This window comes from Lissotriton helveticus, chromosome 3_1, assembly GCF_964261635.1.
Source record: "Lissotriton helveticus chromosome 3_1, aLisHel1.1, whole genome shotgun sequence".
In the NCBI taxonomy this organism is placed as follows: Eukaryota; Metazoa; Chordata; class Amphibia; order Caudata; family Salamandridae; genus Lissotriton; species Lissotriton helveticus.
The window spans coordinates 1,863,774,087-1,863,790,337 of record NC_136061.1 but is presented as its reverse complement, the minus strand read 5'-3'; the positions used below and the strand labels follow the sequence as shown (position 1 = coordinate 1,863,790,337).

General features: G+C 43.8%; 1 protein-coding gene across 2 annotated transcripts in view; it reads left to right on the top strand.

Annotated features, from left to right (window-relative positions):
* PHRF1 (PHD and ring finger domains 1) overlaps window positions 1-16,251 on the top strand; it is a 429,596-nt gene that overhangs the window by 411,367 nt on the left and 1,978 nt on the right. The gene's annotated exons all lie outside the window — the stretch shown is intronic.

Genomic DNA, 16,251 nt, shown 5'->3' with positions numbered 1-16,251 from the left:
TTACTCGAAAAATACATTTCTGCCATTAAGTAGAGTAGGGTAGTGAGTAGGGCTATGACTTGGTTTCTTGGTTTTTTGACCCCTGCAAATCTGTTTCCGCACCAATTTCTGAAATTCGGAGGGTACTCTAGGGAGCTGGCATATAGGGAATGTCAGTATCCCCAGATTTTTCAGCATTCGCCCCAATCATTTGGAGGCCAGGGACATGTAAAAAGCAGGTAATATGGAGTCCTCTCAGCCCCCTTCCCATGCAGCAACATCCAGCAAGCCACTTTAGCTTGCCATTAGTGGTGCACAACCACCTGTTATGAAGCATGATCCAGCACTTTCTCCAGGGGTGGCATTTCATCACATCTTACAGATGGGTCCTTCCAAACCTTTTGCATGACTATGCCCTACCATATCTTTCCACTCTGCCAAATCTTCCCCCTCCTCAGAGCGAATCAAAGGGAAACATCTTTCCAGTCTGTTGCAAGACGTGCAAGTTTTTCTCTGCAAAGAAGCCATCAAGATGGTTTCCGACTGAGATATAGGAGGGTTGCTACTCTCGCTATTTCCGTGTACTGAAGGAATATATGGCTCTTTGCCCCATCTTACATCTGCGTCCTCTGAATGCCTTCCTGTGGAATGACAAATTTTAAATGGTAACTCTGGGCCAGACTCTGTCTGCTCTGGACCCATTTGACTGTATAATACCCATGAACTTGCAGGACAAGTATTTTCATATACCCGTCTAGCAGACTTAGACTCAGTCTGTGGTTCAAGGCAGGCCTTGAAAGATTTCTGTTTGTTGCGCTTGCCTATTTTTCTCACCAGTGCCATTCGTGTGTTCACAAAAGTGATGGCTGTGGTTGCCGCCAGTCTTAGAAGGTCATGATCCCTATTTTCTATTATCTCTATGATTGGCTGCGGAAGGTAAAATCGCCACAGTCGTTCATGCAAGACCTCCAAATCATGGAGAACCTCCTGACATCTTTGGGATCCACAGTCAATTAACCGATGTTGCTACGGACTCCTTCGCAGAGACTTCCTTTCTTTGGCACTGCCCTGGATATGGTACAGTTCAAGCCATCCTTCCATTTCAACGGGTCCAGAATATTGGGACTATGATCTGTTTCAGCCTCAGTCCTGGATCTCGTTGAGAGCAACTCTGAGGCTTCTTGGCCTTTTAGCCTCCTGCATCCTGCTTGTCGAACATGTTGGGTAGCCCTGCAATAGTCCAGTTTCAGTGCTCCCAGCAACAAGGAAACTTGTTGGATTTCATTCAAATTTAAGAGGCGACTGCACACAATCTGCAATGGTGGCTGCTCTACCACAATTAGACCAGTGGCACCCTTCTCCCCCCCCCCCTCCTTCTTCACCCCGAGATGAGTGGTGACTGATGCCTGACTGCTGTTTGGGACGGTCACCGGGGAAGGTGGATATCAGGGGACTCTAGTCTTCAGAAACACAGGTCCATATCAATCAGTTGGCTTGCAGGCCATTTGTCTACTTTTGAAGGCCTTTTTGCCACTCATCAATGGAAGGCTGGTGTAGGTTTACAGACAACACCTCTGCCATGTGGTACTGTAGTAAGCAAGGCCGAGGGGTTTCCTGGGTCTTGCGCCAATGGGCTTTGCACCTCTGGATTATAGCTAAATGCAAAATTATGGCCCACGGCAGAATGTAAAAAGTCGCCCCCCCCCACCCACCCCTTCAAGGTGTCTCCTATATCTCACAAATATTGTATTGCCCTTGGCGTGAATAGGGCCCTCATGAAGGTTTGGGGGCTCCTCTCACCACAAGAGCCTGCGTTATGCCCCTGTAGTTGGCTGAAGTGTCAGGGATGGCTGAAGTGATTTGCCAATGGCAGACAATTTAATCTACCATTGAACGCAGTGTGTCAAACATTTTGCACATTAGGATTTCTGAGAAGACACTTAATAGGAGTTGCAATCCGGCCTTCCCGTCCCTGCCTTCGGAAAAAGATCCATATTGATCGTGCCCAAGTCATTCTAGTTGATCCATATTGGACCAAGAGAGTATGGTACCTGGAACTTCTAGGCATGAGTCTCTATCCTCCAGTCTGGGTACCACTTCAAGAGGATCTACAGTCATTACTGCAGAGTAAGGTCCTTCACCTGAACCTGCGCAATGAAGTCCTCCATACGTACAGATTGAGCAGGGGCAATTGTCTTCATTTTACCTGCCACTCGAAGTCTTGGATGTCCTCTTTGCTGGATGCTGGGACTTATTGCAGGCCAAGTTGTTAGATGTTTTACCGTTTCTTTTCTCTTTGGTCCTAAAGCCCTTGCAGTGGCCATTAAATATCTGTTTACCCTTTGGAGTTATATGTGAAAGGATTTGTGGTTGATGAGTTATAACGGTTTCATTTGTTGCTTTTCTTCCTCTTGTGCTTTTCTTGCTTAAGGGTGTATTGCATAAGTATTTCTACTTTGAAACCATTAATATCTGTATGCATAAAAGAAAAAGAAATTCCCTCGGATACTTATTCTCACAGCTTGACAATGTGAACAATTTTCAGGTGCCAAACTAAATCTTCTCACCTGCGCCAGGGGGCGCTCTGCAACCCCATTTGTCGTTTGAGAGGTGTCAGGGGAAATTCCCATCTGGGTCTCCTATTGGGCCCCAGTGATGTAAATTACTCTCTTTCTGTGGATTACAAATGTTGGATCCTAGAGGCTGCTAAGATATTTTGTTTTTAACTCTGTTCTATTTTACAATTTTTCGATTTTGGTAGGTGTTCTTCCCAGGACAGTGTGCTCTTCGTAGGTTATGGCTTTTAAGCCCTGTTTGGAAATATCACAGACTGATGTCTGTTACAGACTTACATTCCAAATATTCATAGCGCTGAGGAAAAGCACATGACAAGACGTTGTGCAACATGTTTGCACCAGTGCACCCCAATCCGATTAAAGAAATTCTAAACTTTGTGGTCTCTCTGAAAGTCGAGCAAAACAGTATCCCTTTCAATTGAAGAGTTGCCTTCTCATGAGAAATGGCACAAAAAGCAATCGACATGAAACCAACGTACCACAGTTGGCCGTATAAACACTTTAATTCATTTATCTGCACCCATGTAGATATGTTTCTAATGTTAGTATGATTGACTTTGTTTTATACTTGAACGTAACACCACATGACCTATGTGCTCAGATTTTTCAAATATCCTTATGCTCCCTTTCATGGTGCCCATTTCTAAATCTTCTATGTGCACATTATAAAGTGACATTAAAAAATCAATACTTATGATTCAAAACCCAAAGATGTATTCAGTTCTTAGTTTCCTCCGTTTTCTTTGAAAAATGAATTGATCAAATAATTGATGTAAGCATAACAAATAACTTCCCGATGAGGGAAGTCCAGATGAGGTAACGTTCAACAGTTTGGTATTTGAATCTGAAGATGCTAAGGATGAAGAAGCAGGTGGAGGAGACTGTTAACCTGGGGTGTCAAGGTTAGGTTCCTGTCTAGGATGGCGCTGAGGTTTCTGGCGTGGTCGGAAGGGGTGGGTGTTGGTCCTAGATCCATGGGCCTCCAGGAGGCATCCAAGGGTGAGGTCGTGTTGCAGAAGATCAGTAGATATGGTTTGTCTGTGTTGAGTTTCAGGCAGCTGTCCTCCTTCAGTTGGCGACGCTGGTCATGCTCTTGATTAAGTTGGTTTTAGTGGTATTGGGGTCTTCCGAGAGGGAGTGGATGAGTTGAGGTCTATCGGCTTATGATATGATGTTGAGTCCATGGATCTAACAATGGTGGGCAGAGGAGTCATGTAGGTGTTCAAGAAGGCAGGGCTTAGTGATGAGCCTTGGGGTACTCCACAGATGATTTCTTTGGGTTCAGAGATGAATGGTAGCAGGTGGACCTTCAATGTTCTTCCAGTGAGGAAGGAAGCGATCAACTGGTAGGGCTTTTCCTTGGATGCTGAGGTTTTGCAGCCTGGCAATCAGTGTGTGGTGACAGATGGTGTCAAATGCTGCTTGAGGTCGAGGTGGATCAGGGCCGCAGTCTCTCCCCAGTCGAGGAGGGCTTGGATGCCTTTGGTGGCTGCAATCAGGGCTGTATTGGTGCAGTGATTAGTGCGCAAGCCGGATTGGCAGATGTCTAGCAGATGGTTCTGTTCCAGATGTTTGGTGAGTTGTTGGTTGATGGCTTTCTCTAGGACTTTGGCTGGAAAAGTGAGCAGGTAGATAGGTCGGTAGTTGTTGAGGTTGCTGGGGTCGGGTGATGATTTCTTGAGTAGGGCCTTGGCCTCGGTGTGTTTCCACTTTTCAGGAAAGGCGTCTGTGGTTATCGAGGTGTTGAACAGAGTGGTGAGTTTGAGGCTGATCCTGGGGACTCACAGGTTGAAGATTAGGTGGGGGCATTGGTCGGTGGGCGCCCCTGAGTGCACAGAGCTCATGATGGAGGTGGTGTAGTGTGGGATGAGTTGGCTCCATGTTGACAGTCTAGTGTCTGCTAGTAGCGGGGAAAGTGCGTTGGTTGTGGAAGTTGGTAGGCTTGGCCTGGAATACGAAGTTCTTGTAGATTGTGGTGATCTTGTTGGGGAAGAAGTTGGTGAGGTTGTCAGAGTTCCTGTGTGGGGTGATGCTGTTCGCTAACTGGCTGGAGAATTCCCTGATGAGTGGAAGAGTTCTTTGCTGTTAGAGCTAGATTCGATGAGCGCAGCAAAGGCATTCCTCTTCATTTCCCGTAGCTGCCAGTGGTAGAGGTTGAGGTCAGTCTTGAAAGAGGTCCTGTTGGTGGTGTCTTTCCTAGTGACATTTTCTTTCCAGTGGCTTTTTGTGTCCTGAGGTCCTCTGTGTATCAGCTAGCCTGTATGGTGGACCTTCTTTGTTTTAAGTGCAGTTTATGAGCCAGATGTTGAAATTCCTGATGTTCTGTTCCAGGTTGCTGGAGGAGTCTAGGTGGATGGAGTTCGACATTGATGCATTGGGTCTTAGAGACTTTGTCCCAGCTGTGGTGGGTGGTGCTGGGCTGCGTGTTGGGAGCCCTGGGCAGGTGATCATGGAGTGGTCGGTCCATGTGAGTTTAGTGATGTGGCTGTATTTGACATGATCACTGGAGGAGTAGATTGGGTCCAGTGTGTGTCCAACTGTGTGCTTGAGGTTTTGGACGAGTTAGGTGAGACAGATGTTGTTCATGATGTCGAGGAGGTTGGAGGTGTCGTTGAGATCTCCGAAGAATATTTAGTCATTAGAGTCTATGACAAGGGGGGCGATTAAGTCGGCGATTGTATTGAAGAAACTGAGGCGAGGTCACAGGAGGCTGGTGGGAAGTAGGCGAGGGTACCCCTGATGGTCTGTCTGTTTAAAGCCTGAAGTTAAGGTCTTCCATGGCTGGGGTGGAGGAATCTGTAGTGGTGGTGCATAGGATGGTCTCCTAGTGGATGATAGCTATTCCTCCTCCGGGCTTCTTGTTGCAGTCCTGGTGGGTGACATCATGTGGAAGCGTTTATTCCTCCCCTGGAGGGGGTTATGTTATGGAGGGCCTCCTCAGGACTGTCTTTGGTTACAAGATGTAGCTGGTTTAATTTTGTTTCAGATCTGCCTAAAATCCATGCAAACCTCATTGCAGCAGTTGAGCTTCAATACGTCTCCATGCGATGTTCTGGGTTTCACATTAGATGACACAGGAGCCTGCAAGTGACGAGCGTGTGCTGGTTTTCAGCATCCGAATGCCCTTGTCCTGACGCTCAGAGTCTGATTTTCTTCTTTCTTCTGATCAACACGACACAGCCTGCTTGTGATTTAGTGACTGTCAGTCTGCCTAACATCTTCATTCATGGAGCCACAGTAGAGGCCACCGCATTACGGTTTGTAGGTATAGATGACTGAGGAAAATAATTTGTTGAATCATTGTCCGGGAAACGCCATTCTTCACAGATCTGAAACAAAAATAAATTGAGCTTATTTCCTGCTTTTGATCAAAGATAGTTGGATGGAAGATTCGGTAGAGCGAAATACATCATCATCATGTGATGAGCGGGTTAGAACACATATTGGAGTAAATCTCACAATGAGGTATACATATGCACTACACAGTTTCAAATACCGAATTGCTGATTGTTTCCTTGCCCTCATCAGGAACATTATTTACATGGATTGTTTAAGACAATTCAACGAAAAAGGGAAACTGAAAATGTAATCAACTGTTGGGTTTTGAATCTTAAGTGATTTTGTATTCACTTTTTAAATATGTGCACTTTTTTGAAAGGATGGAATTGGGCAACAAAAGAGGGGAGAACATTGATATTTGATGAATACTTTCTTGAAGATAGTGGTTGTGTTGTGTTACATTGAAGCTTCATTAAAGTAGAAATTAGAAACCAATCATAGAAGCACTAGAAAATGTCCATGTGCTGGCAGTTATAATAAGCAATGTGTATTTATATCCGACTAGGGTACGTTTGTTTCATGTCATTTTGAAGGCCTCAGTGGTACTTTATGAACCACACCAATTGGTCACCTTTCTAAAAAGAAAGAAAAACCACAGAAGCAGGTCCAGACAGGGTTGAAATTTGTGTTCTTAATCTATACTAATATTATAGGAAATCAAACCTATACAGTTATGTTCCCTCCTCTGGTGCTTACGATGAGCAAATCTAAGCTTTCCACACTGAGCATACTGGCTCATGTCAAAGCACCTACGCCTTTTATCTTCAGGTGCTCCTTTGAGCGTAGTTGTAATGTCCACAGCATCTTCAGACTGGTTTAATTTGGGGTGACACCAGTGTTTTGACCCTGATTTTGACTGGCTCTAGGCCAAAGAAAACAGTCTGTTATGGACTTCACATCCATGATAACAGACGTGATGCGGAAAGCACCAAGTCAGGATTCATGAACATCATCTTCAGCAGCAAAGTCCCTTGATAAGAGCAGGGAGGCTTATATTAGTTATAATTATTATTATTGTATATATATATATATATATATATATATATATATATATATATAATGTGTGTGTGTGTTTTTTTTGTTTTGCTTAAACTATTAAGAAAATTGACTGATTATTACATGCCTTTTATATCCCAGATATTGAAGCACAAAATCACGCCTGGAACTTTAACCATATTTTTCACTGTTTCCCCCCTTTGGTTTCCTCAAAAAAGGATCAGAACAAGGATAATGATTACAGTGAGATGGACAGTTCTTTGCCTCTTGAGTATTCCAGTTATGACCAGTACTTGGACCTTCAAAATGCTAGTATCCTCTGAACCGTTCCTAAATACAATACATTACACTAGAAAGCCCACCTTCAGCATAGCAAGTTAATTTTACTGTGGTAATTGTAAAAGAGATGTAAAGGTTAGCCATTCTCCTCCATACTGTCTAATCTAAAGCTTACATATTCACATAAATGCTGCCCCTCAAACAGACATTTGATGTATTCCTACTTTTATTGTGGCAAATGTGTGGTATTCAGAACACCTGCCTAATGAATGACCCAGTCAACTCCAATGGTGTCTAAACACACATTGAGAAAGCATAGATCACTGCCATCAGCCCTTTGTTTCTGTCATCTAATCCTATTTTAGTTTCTGGTGTTTATCTTCTTCAGAGAAAACACTTTCATTATAGCTCTTCTGTACACGTAACTGAAGCACTCAGACATTAGGTGTCTTTAATATTAGCACTGATAGCTGTAATACTGCATGCCTTTTAGGAAGGTACAGTATGAGAAAGGGCCATCCCTGACATTTTTAATATACCAGTGTAGATGCCAGGTTTCTTCAATTTTAATTGTCTTTTTTATAGGATGGGTTGGATGCTGCAAGGTAGGTCCATCAAGAATAGTTTTAATACTGTGGGCACTTTTGTCCTTTACATGGGCCATCAGATGACATGCTTGCTTAAGATTTTCAGGTTTTATGGGGAAGTCCAAACAGTGGCTTGACTTACCCTATGAAGATGAATTACTTTGAGGCAAGAAAGCTTATTATTCTCTGGAATAAGCCAGTAGAGCCACTTCTGGAGTATTAGGAGATTGATCAGCAGTATAGTGTGTTTTGAGGCTGTAGTCATCTGTCCAGCAGGAGTAACCAACTCGCCAACAGTACTGCAGCCGATACAGAAAACCAGCTTGGGTAGTAGAAAATGCTGTAGTCCGTATCATCTTCATGCTCTTCTCTGACTGCATCCTAAACTCTCAGATTTGAGTACAAAAAGCGGAATCTTTGCCTATCTACTCCGGGCTCTGTATATCTCGGTCTGCTTAGATAACAGCCATCGGAAGCCCATATTTCCCAGCTTTAAATACAGCGCTCACCATTTATAATCATCCTTTTGCATGATACAGATTTTAAAATTAGCTGAAAGTGATTTTATCTGGTAATGGATCCAAGACTACTGTTCATAGGAGTTGTCCTAGACATAATTTCTCATTAACCCTTTGCCTACCCTCTAAACTACAGTGTAACTGATATGGCACATACAACATGCAGTTTAGCTGTTTCTACCAAATCAACAGCATCTGGCCATCTCCGTATTGTGACAGAGTTCTGATGACATCCTGTAACTTTCTGGACCCTCATACTGCCTTTTAGGTGAAACTGCTACAATGAAACCATCAACTTCAGTGGAACCAATTTTATTGTCCCCTCCCTCTTGAACTTGATGGAAAAACATTTCAGACTGCATAGTCTTCATTACATGGTAATGACAGATTTCTCTCCAGTTGAGGAACTCTCTTGGAGGGCATACCATCAGTGTTTTGTAGTTGACTCAGGAACTCAACCCTAACAAATATTTGCTTGAACAATCAGAGGCTGACACTGAAAGCAAGTATCATATGTTATCGCAAAACGCCACCACAAGGTTTTTTATCATCAAGAGAGGGGATCAGAGAGCCTTCTACGAAAAAGCTATGAGAATGGAGTATTTAGCCAATACAGATAATTTGGTCTGTCAGTAGGTTGTATGTAAATGGCTCAGAGTATGAGTAGACCAATTAAGAAGACTGAAAGAATGGGGGCCATTGAACCACGAGTGGAACATGCAGAAAGTAGCAGCTCACATTTTTCAGAAATGGAGTAATCTAGACATGGAACTGTTTGCAACTCATGAAAAAAAAAGTCCCCTGAACATCAATTAGGGGTGCGGAACAAGCTGAAACAGTGCAACACACTAACCAAAAGTAGACTACCCCACCAATCTGAAGTGGTCATAAGTCTCCAGTAGTTAATACAATAGCACTTCATCTTAACAACATTGAACGCAGAGCCCAGAAATTCTCAGAATAGCATATTTATTAATACATTTCCTACTGATCTCTTATACATCACAAGGTGCCATAACATTTTATTTCAATTCACATAAATAAGTCATATCAAAATGCATATAGGTAGTCCTTCAACCTTTCCCAACCATCATGCATCACCCTCTGAAAATAACTCCCATCATACTCCCACTCATACTTCACTCAGGAGATATAAATGACTAAAAAACCAAAATCAGAATGCCCTTTTATCTCTTTAAGTCCAAAGGCTTGTTGCATAACATATGTTTTCATACATTTCCTTAAATTACAATCTTTGTAAACCGGATATTAATATATAAATGTCTATTGAATGCATTAATAAAGTACATAAATAACATAATTATGCATGCAACTCTTAAACAACAGAATATTATCTCAATAGCCTGTACTATGCCTTATAACCTCTAAACAACAACATAATTTTTCAATATTCAGTAATATGCCAATTGTCTTAATGAGGGATATTAAAAAAGTATGTTTTTGTTTAGAAGTTATATGTATGGTTATGCGGTTGGGGAGGGTGAAGGGCTACCTGTATGTGTTTTGATGTTTTATTTACGTGAATTGAAATAAAATGTAATAGCACATTGTGATGTGAGAGTATGAAATGTATTTTAAAAAATTATTTTGAAAATCTCTGGGCTCTACGTTCAGTGTTGTCAAGAAGAAGTAATATTGTATTTATTAATGAAGACTTATGAACACTTCAAATTGGGGGCGTAGGAGGCTTTTAGTTTATTGTACTGTTTGCAACTTGATGTGCACTGTAGCTTGAGTGGATATTGAGCATATATTATTGATACTTCCAGATTTTGCGGACTCAAAGTCCTACCGTTCAGGTGAGCTTTATTACCTTTCAAACATTTACTAACAACTCCCATGACAGCCACATGATGCTCAGGAAGATGTGTCTTTCATGCTGCTGTGGCACACTCACTGTGCTAATTCTGATTCCTTCCAGTTTGTGGATGCAGGTTGGAGGTGTCCAAGACCTTCTTTCAAGGCCCACATTCTTAAATCTGATTGAGCATATCTACCATGGAAACTCGGATAAACATGCTGGGAAAGACCGTCCTAAGTCTCCAAAAGAGCATTTCTGATCTGAAAAGAACGTTAGTTTTTGACACACCGGGTATTCTGTGAGAATATGTCCCGTTCACTGTTTAGTGCTATGACTGTAATGCACTTGTCATACGGCAAACAGAGCATCTACTGTGTTCTGGCGGAGCCTGAACATGGCATGCAGGACAAATATATGACCCAAACGTGTAGCGTTGCGTGCAGAGTTCTTTGTAATGCAATGAGTATTTGTAAAGTGCACTATCACCCAGGAGGATATCCTGCCACCAACGCAGGAGCATCCAAGGATGATCAATAGACTTACCTGGATGTCAAGCCAAGTCTTCAGCTTTGTGCAGAATGTAATCCTTTTTGAGGTGGCCCGGATGTGTAGGGGCAGGTCATTTCAGCCCTTTAGAGCAAGGTAGGAGAAGCCACTTCTTCCTGCTCGAATGCTGCATATGCATGGCATGTGTGCGAGTACAAGTCCAACTGAGCAAAGGTGTCTAGAAGGTTTCTGAATTCTGAGGTGCTTTCGAAGTATGCAGGGCCAGTGTTGTGTAAGGCTGTCTGTTTGTGTTTCAGGAGTTTGAAGATCTCTGTAGATGGCGAGCCAGTGAAGTTCTTTGAGGTGCTGTGTGTGTGTGTCTGTAGGTGGGTGTGTTGGTTTGTGTGGTGGGAGATTGAGGGGAAGGCTGAAAAAAACAACAGAATGCCTTTGTGTGAAGAAATTGATATGCAAATCATAACCAATATAACATTGAACTGGAAGAATGAACAACAAAACAATAGTGGCCAACTCCCTGAACACCCTCGCCTCCCACCCCTTCATCTTGGAACTTCCACCAACTACCCCAGGAGACCTGTAATGCTGCAGCAGATGTCATCAGAAATCTATCGGGTCGATCACTGCCGAACCCGAACTATGGAACTTTTTCGTGCCATTGAGGTGATATGAAGGGCACTGAAATATTTCGGGCCTAGAGAAATTCTGTAAATATTTTACTTAGGCTGGCCTTCTAGAGAGACTCAAATCGGTCACCCCTATCCATTAACTCTAATTAAAAAAATGTCATCCCAAGCAGGTCCCAGGTGCAGCTAGGTTCTATGGGTGGGGGCCTCCCTACACCCAGAGCCCTCAGGATTGCTTGTTTAGCAGCTGCCAAAAAGCGTTATCTGGTAGCCTTGTTTTGATTTCAAGAAATTTGAAAGGCGATCGGTCATCCCCAGAATAACATATGCACAAAATCTTAACAGATTGATCCCATACTTGCGATCTGTGTCATCCAGGACTTCTGTGCAATGCCTCTGTAATTTGAGATAGTGCCATAATAAGTGATAAAAACAACCCAGAGTTGCCGCAATTTTTCCAGCAAAGGTAGCTTTTTGCAGGGTTTCATCTATGGATCCTAATAGGGGGGGTGTGGTACCAGTTTGGCGTGTTCTTTGTAAGAGTCTCCCGTATTGACGTGCTAGAGGCACTAAGCCTTACTCAAGCTAGGATTTGGGGCATATTCCTTAATTGTAATGGCCCACCTCCCACGCTGTTGTCCTGCTGTAAATACCTTATTAGGGTCGTAATTCAAGGTTGTGTACATGTCGGAGACTAGGCGTTTATCTTCGTTTTTAAGAAATACCCAATCTTTACAGGCGGTCCACGGTCTAGAGGCTCACACCTCTCTATGTAGCAACCAATGCCGACCCTGGGCATAATGTAGTCTCTCGGATCCCAGGAAGCCATAATCTCACCTAACTTGATTGAACGTTTAATACTTTGTATGTCAAACAAGTCCCCCACTTTTTTGCAGTTAGCCCTTCTGCCACACTGAGAACTGAGCCTGTCACAGAGTAAAATCCTAGTACCTTAGTACCTTATAATTGGAGTTATAGGAGAAATGTGCGAAGATGGACCTTTTCTAGGTCATGACACTCGCAAGAGGAGAGTGTATCCTGAGTAATTGGAAAAGAATAAAGGCCCCAGAAGCACTGACACCTCAGAAGCCAGAGATCCTTAAATGTGGTCACTTGAAATTATCTGATCGATGAAACACCAGTGGCTGCACTGCCCTGCTAGACCAAGTACCAAAGTTGTGCGGCATGATATTAGTACATAACTTGCGGGATACCCGAGCTCCTTCAGATGTGGGAGCGTACATAATGTTTTTAGGGAGTCTAGCCCTCTTGTCCCCTAGCAAAATGAAATTGTTGAAGATGTGCTGAATCGGTTGAGAGCCCTGCTTGGGGGAGAGACTGCACCGAATATAGAAACCTGGGTAAGGCAGTCATTGTAACTGTGGTTATGTGCCCAGCCATGAGAGGCTTCCAGTGTTCCATTTGTGAGGATCATCCCTTTATAACCTCCTCGTAGCTTATTCTGATGGTACCCTCAAGGGACGGGTGAATGTTAACTCGGAGGTACCTAATACATTTCTTCCTCCCTAGCTGAGGGATAATGGTCCCATAATTCTTCCTCGCATTTCAGTGGGAGGGATCTATTTAAAATATGTGAATTCTGGAGATTTATTTTGAAGCCCACTACCCAACTAAATCTGTCCTGTTGCTCTAGAAGAGGCAGCAGCAAACGCTTACGTATTTACTCCTATTCTTGGACCTTCCCCTTCAATTCAGCCTGTCTCTCACTCGTATCACCATTAAGCAATAACTACTTCTTCCCTGTTAGCCGTGAGGAACGTGCACTGCGCCTCGGCCGTGTGTCCGACATGTTGGGCATTGTGCAGCCAGGAGTCATGTAGTTGCTCTCTCCCTGTGGTCAGAGAGCCACATACCCAAATAGATTGCTGCGTAATCTGACAAAGGCCTAGTCCATATACAGGGCTCCACCACTCTGCTTATAATGTGATATGAGCCCAGGAAATAATCGATCCTGACGTGTTTGATTCGCAGAGAAAAAGCACATGAAGTCAAGCTCCAGAAGATGAATAGCTCTCCACGTGTCATTAAGGCCTAGGTTGGCCAAGTACACCTTAGTCTCCTTGGATAGCGCCCCCAACGGCCTGCTCTCATCCATGATCTATCTGCCATATTATCCAACACCGTATTGAGGTCTCCGCCTATTGGTACCTCCCTAACTACGGTCTGTAGCACTAGGGTATGAGCTTGTCAAGAAACCTCTCCTTTTTATCGTTGGGGGCATAGATAGAGGCCACAGTGAAAGTGTGGACCTCTAACGATATCTGAGTGCTAGATCCCTCCCTTCAAACTAACTACGATCTCCACCATACCCAGAAGCAAGGCTGAAAGTTGCACAGCCACTCCCTCCTTCTTTCTCAGATCGGAGGTGGTGTATTGTTGCCTGAATTAGTGAGATTGCGAAACCATTTTGCCTTTAAGTAGATGCTTCTTATTTCTTATGAAGGAGACAAATCTGCGCCTATTAGTCCACAGACTCCCTTTAGCCCTACGTTTCACCGAGACATTAAGTCCCCTCACGTTAAGGCTCAGAATCCAAATTGCGGAGACCATAACAGAAATGGTTTACAGTGAAGCCACTGACTGGTATACAAGCACCATCAAAAGAGGGGGATATAGCACACCTTTAGTGTGCCACATGGTTGATGTCACTAACAGAGACAGAAGCGTGGGAAGCCACCCAAACCCCAACCCTATAAAGCAAAACGTGCACCTCACCCCAACTGCGACCCAGGCACAAACAAGTCAAGCACCCACCGTAGAATTCACACATCCCTTCATCTAACCTCAACCTCCATACCCCCTTTCACCGCCAACCATGTCCCAGCCTGAAAACAAAAGTAAACCAAAAGGGGAAATTGATCATGGATCCACAGTACTTCCAGGAATCCCATTGCTCCCACACTTGTTGACCCTCCCACTATGCTCCCATCCTCTGAGGTGGGGATGATCGATGAACAGGGATCACCTTAGCTGAGAGGACCGCTTCACACTCAGAGGCAATAACTTGAGCTGATGGTTTAAATGCCTTGCGTTTCCAGCGTGCAACATGCCACTCGCCCTGCTAGACCATTTTGGTCCCCTCTTTCCAGGCCGCCCCTGCGATGTCTCCATCCTATCCTCCAGGTCCAACCCCAAATTCTCTTAGGCCTCAGTTACAAAGTGTATCTGGTATTGACTTCCTTCTGATTGAAAACCAAGTTAAAAGGGATGACCCTATTGATATTTCACATGTCTGGATCTCATAAGCGAAATTATTGGTTGTGAGGAGCATCTTCTCTGCAGGGTGATCATTGAGAGGTCCTGGAGTAAGTGAATATTGTTCCCTTTGAGCGCTATCGGGCCTTTCGACCAGGTTGCTTCCATGATGCCCACTTTCTGCTGAACCGTGGTGCACATGGGTAAAGATGACCGGGAGAGCCCCAGAGTTCTAGGTTAGGGCTCCCACTCTGTGCCCGATCTAGAGTGATGTTCGCTCTTGGCAAGGTAGGAAGAAGATGTATACAAATCATTTTGACATTGAGCCTAATGTTATCTGCTTCTGCCGAGCAAGGAGCCTCCTGGATGTGAATGTTGTTGCCCAGAGCAGTTCTCCAAGTCTTCGAGGTGTGCCTGTAGGTCGACATTCTGTCCCCTCAATGTGAGGATTTGCTGGCTCAGGGCCTCCAATTCCTTCTCTTTGATGTCCCCAGGGTCCTCCAGATTCTCCACTCTTTTACCTAGGGTTGTGACTTCTTGTATGATGCCCTGCAGGTCTATAGAGACTTTATCCCTAATGTGCACTATATCCTCTCAAATGCCTTTACACAGCTCCTCCATGAAGATAGGGTGATGAGAGCATCAGCTTCCCCTCCGTCGCCTGTGATCTCATCTTCCCCAGGCCACTGAGACTGGTCCTTATGCTGGGACTCCACCCCCCACCCCCATTTGTGGCGTTGACAAAACTGGGGGCATTCACAAGACCAGACGAATGCTACACCCCCAAACGCAGTTTAAACGTATCCACATCTCTAATCACTCAGGTCTTGGAAGTGGCGGATGGTGATGGGCTATCGCCCTTACAGACTCCTAATTTCGAGAAGAGCTCTATAGCAGCTATCTAGTTACACCCTAGTTGGCCCAACCGTGTCACTCTGGCTGGTTCTCCCAGGTGTGCTCCAAGTAGGGCTATTGTATAAAACATTCTTTTTTAGGAGATTTTGGGGGCCAAGGTACAAGGCTTTTGGCCTGAAGGAGCTCGTTTTTGCTGGTGCTTTCCTATTTTGATAGTGGTCTCGCTGTTATTAATACATTGTCTGAACCGTTCTGTTAAATATAATCCACATAAGGTTAATGATGAAGGAATGTTTCACGGTATAAATATAGGAGAACCACCCCTGCAGCTCCCATGATATCACCCATATATTCATTCCTAATGGGCGGCCCATTATGGTTTTTTTTTTTTTTTTAGAACAAATGTGATTTCGCATGCACTATAATTTTTTTTTTTTTAAAGTCTTTGGGAGGTTGGTTTGGGCCTGCAAGTCGCATCTTACAAAACATTACCAAGGAGCTGACCAACCCAGGATCCCTGGTAAGATGATGGAAACAAATTCTCAATGAATCAGAACCCACAAATCACATAGACAATTGTTGTTTGCCGTTACATTTAGCTATTGCCAAGTCTGGCACCATAAACCGGTTCCATGTAACCTAGGAGTAGTATCTATGTTGAAAATAGGTGCAGTTTGTGTGCTACTCTTAAATGTACATTTTCCGAAGTAAGTGATGAGCTCCTTCGGCAGTTTCAAGAGAGAAGACGGCTGCAGTTATAATAAACTCCTCCCTTTCTTTACATTGCTGTACTTATGCGATGAAAGATACTCCCTATGGAATTTTGTACATGGATGTGTGCAAGTTTACAATGGGTTTTGTAGATGAGATGCGATTTATAAAACCAGAGCAAAACAATTCTAGATGGGGGTTTTGCACCTTTTGAAGTCTTGGTATTTTTGTATCATAACATGT